This window comes from Colobus angolensis, unplaced genomic scaffold, assembly GCF_000951035.1.
Source record: "Colobus angolensis palliatus isolate OR3802 unplaced genomic scaffold, Cang.pa_1.0 Scaffold33, whole genome shotgun sequence".
NCBI classification, from domain to species: domain Eukaryota; kingdom Metazoa; phylum Chordata; class Mammalia; order Primates; family Cercopithecidae; genus Colobus; species Colobus angolensis.
This window is the reverse complement of record NW_012116599.1, coordinates 11,774,098-11,778,038: the sequence shown is the minus strand read 5'-3', so window position 1 is coordinate 11,778,038 and position 3,941 is coordinate 11,774,098. Positions and strand designations below refer to the sequence as shown.

Sequence of the window (3,941 nt, the reverse complement as noted above, 5' to 3'; positions counted from 1 at the left end):
GGGGGGAGGGGCGGGGGGAGGCACAGGGGGTGCACCTGTAGTCCTAGCTACTTGGAAAGCTGAAGTGGGAAGATTACTTGAGCCTAGGAGTTACCGTAAGCTACGATCAACACCACAGCACTCCAGCCTGGACGACAAAGGGATATTCTATCTCTAAAATAAAATAAAATAAAATAAAAAACCAATTCAGATACTAATCCATTTTATGAATTTGTCACATACAGCACTCTGATGTCTATGGGCACTACATTAAAATACACCAGGTGTTATTGAGTCACTGAAAAAAACTGTGACCCTACAGGTAAATCTGCCCATCCACATTAGCAAAAAAGCAGCAGATTTTGTAGGTTCTGGATGTTACTTGAATACCACATCCTTTTTAAGAATCTATTTCTAGATGAGAAATATCTATGTTCAATTTAAACATATAATTAAAACTTAAATGCTCACATGTATATATATATAAATAAATAAATGAATTTGATCACTACTTGTAAACATTCCTTTTATTCTTTCAAACAAATGTTGGAATGCCCATCTCGTGCCAGGCACCATCATCAGTCCTACATCCTAGCGGGGTGACAAATGATGAACAATTTACTCATTCAACAAGTCATTATGGAGTCCCTTTCATGGTGCCAGAAACTGTTCTAGGTGTCAAGGGCAGAACAGTGAACACAATCAAAAGTCGACTAGTGAGAAGCGCAATTAAATATATTGAAAGAATGAGAAAGCTGGTTAAGTAAACGAGAGAATAATGGAGAGGGTGTGGCTAGTTTATCAGTAGGGCGATTAGGAAATACTGCTTAGAGGAAGCAACATTTGAGCAGAGACCTGAATGAAGTGAAAGAGCTCTAGCGGTTTCACCATGTTTATATTTGATAGGTCTAATGTTCTAATTAAAAGTAACACAAAGATCATGCTTAGTGAAAGATCTTCACCTTATACAAGGCAGAAAAAGTTATTAAATCTTTCCTAAAACATTTTAATACAGTAGGTTCAATTAACATAACCATCCCTAGACAATTAATATTATAATATCGACTCACAAATCCAAAGTAAAATATTACAAAGATATTAACAATTAGAATAAAAGTAAGAATATATCCTCAGTTTATAAAAATTGACTCCATAAAAATACAGTAACAGAAAAACTTGTAAACAACGCTTTATTTTTTTGAGCAAAATTGCGCTCAAAACTTTTGAGCAAAAGTTTAACGAACTTTTTTAAAAACTTGTTTCCCAGTCCCTGAGTACATTTAATGAAATTTTCTTTTTTGCTGTGTTTTGACTCTTGTCTGATTCATATATTCATTTGTCCATTCACCTGTCCATGGGAAGTTAGAAACAGACATATCTCCCTCTCTTTAATACTACAAAAAAGTTCTACTGGCCAGCAATCTCCAAAAAGATTCCCTTAGGCCCCTTCCTGCAAGAGCTCAAGTGAGTGAAGCCACAGCTAGGGGCACGGATACACAGGTGAACATCCCTAATCTGAAAATCCAAAATGGTCCAAAATATGAAACTTTTTGAGCATCAATACAACACTCAAAAGATATGCTCAGTGGAGCGTTTCAGATTTCAGATTTTAGGATTTAGGATGCTCAACTGGTATAATGTAAATATTCCAAAATCCAAAAAACATCCAAAACATAAAAAAACACTTCTGGTCCCAAGAAGGACCTTATTTTGGATAAGAATTCCTTATTCTGAAAAAGGAATACACAGCCTGTACAATTAAAAAACCAGCTCTGCCATCTGCACTTCTGCTTTACCACATAAGCCTTGTTTTCATAACTGACCCAAAGAAGATCATTCAAAAATAAGAAAATTTACTGACAAGTTATGGCAGAAAAAGAATCTGATATCATTTAAATCAACAAATTCATTCAATTTCCTTAAAAGTGCCTGGCAAATTCAGAAATATTTAGGAACATCTGCCCCGATCATCCTCAAAGAACTAATACAACCTTGGGTACTGTCACAGCAGCCCAAGCACAGGCAGAAGGCACAGGTGTACACCCTACATCTAAAGCATGGTGGCTACAGAACAATCTAGGGTCTAATGGTTTTTCCTGTATCATCCCCATACATACTTTACCTCAGAGAGAGTAGTTCTGGGCAAGAAAACAACTGTCATACTACAGTTAGACTAGCAGGTAAAAGGTAGTCTCCTGGAAAGACATTATGGGCCTGGCACAGTGGCTCACATCTGTAGTCCCAGCACTTTGGGAGGACAAGGCAGGCAGATCACTTGAAGTCAGGAGTTCAAGATCAGCCTGGCCAACATGGTGAAACCCTGTCTCTACTAAAAATACAAAAATTAGCTGGGTGTGGTGGCACATGCCTGGAATCCCAGCTACTCAGGAGGCTCAGGCAAGAGTATCACTTGAGCTCAGGGGGCAGAGGTTGCAGTGAGCTGAGATCACACCACTGCACTCCAGCCTGGGCAACAGAGTGAGACTCCGTCTCAAGAAAAAGAAAAAAAGGAAGACATTATGCAAAGAGCTCAGGCCTTTAGTTTCAATAGTTTCTATTATGTATTTATTTCTGCCACTAATGGTTCCACAAAGGATTTGGTTCCCATCAACCATGGAGAAAATATCATAGGTACCAAAATACTGACTTTGTTATACAATCTGCAGGCTGAACTTTCTCACAGTGAAAGGTCTTTCTCTGCATGTATGTATTATGTGTGGGAGAGTATAAATTGTAATCAGCATGATTCTGCCTGTCTACTTAATAATCATGTTTTGGCTCATGCATACAAAGTTTAAGAAGAGAATGGGAAGAGAAGGTGACATGGTTTGGCTGTGCCCCCACCCAAATCTCATCTTGAACTGTAGCTCCCACAATTCCCACACGTCATGGGAGGCACCAGATGGGAGGTAATTGAATCATGGAGGGTGGGTCTTTCCTGTGCTGTTCTCATGACAGTGAATAAGCCTCACGTGATCTGATGGTTTTATAAAGGGGAGTTTCCCTGAACAAGTTCTCTTCCCTTGTAGGCCGCCATGTAAAACAGGCCTTTTACCTTCTGCCATGACTGGAAGGCCTCCCCAGCAACATGGAAATGTGAATCCATTAACCTCTTTCTTTTGTAATTGCCCAGTCTTGGGTATGTCTTTATCAATAGCATGAAAATGGACTAATACAGAAGATCAGTAGAAAGCAATAACCAGAGTACAGCAAGCTTAACTGTACAGCATATTCAAAAACTAATCTACATCCGACTTTGTGATAATCTTTATGGTTTATCGTGAAGAATTAGTGTTGTAGGGACTAAATTCACTTTTGAGTTACTAAACCAAAAAATGCTATAAGGCAGCAGTCCCCAACCTTTTCAGTGCCAGAGACTGGTTTTGTGGAAGACAATTTTTCCACAGACCAGAGGTAGGGGGGTGTTACAGGATGAAATTGCTCCATCTCAGACCAGCAAGCATTAGATTCTCATAAGGAGCATGCAACCTAAATCTCTCGCATGCACAGTTCACAATAGAGTTCATGCTCCTATGAGAATCTAACGCCCCTGCCGATCTGACAGGAAGCGGAGCTCAGGCAGTAATGCTCGCTTACCCACTGCTCACCTCCTGCTGTGTGGTCCAGTTCCTAATAGGCCACAGACCAGTACCAGTCCATGGTCCAGCCTAACAGGCCACAGACCAGCACCAGTCCATGGCCCAGGGGTTGGAGACCCCTGAGGTAATAGGACGTAATAAATTAAGTCATTCAAAACTGTGCAATTAAAATATAAATTAATGTGTTACTTCTTTAAAGCATTTTATTCTATGTTATTATCCTAAGACACATAAGAAAATAACAAAAGGTATGGGGGAAAAAGATCATCATGAGATCACAGGACTCAAAACCTGTGTACTCTCTAATCATTCCATATTGCATACTGCTTAAAAGTAAGGGTGTGAGGGCCGGGCGCGGTGGCT

General features: G+C 39.6%; 1 protein-coding gene across 1 annotated transcript in view; it reads right to left on the bottom strand.

Moving 5' to 3' along the window:
- LOC105518845 (DIS3-like exonuclease 2) overlaps positions 1 to 3,941 on the bottom strand; it is a 405,890-nt gene that overhangs the window by 266,186 nt on the left and 135,763 nt on the right. The gene's annotated exons all lie outside the window — the stretch shown is intronic.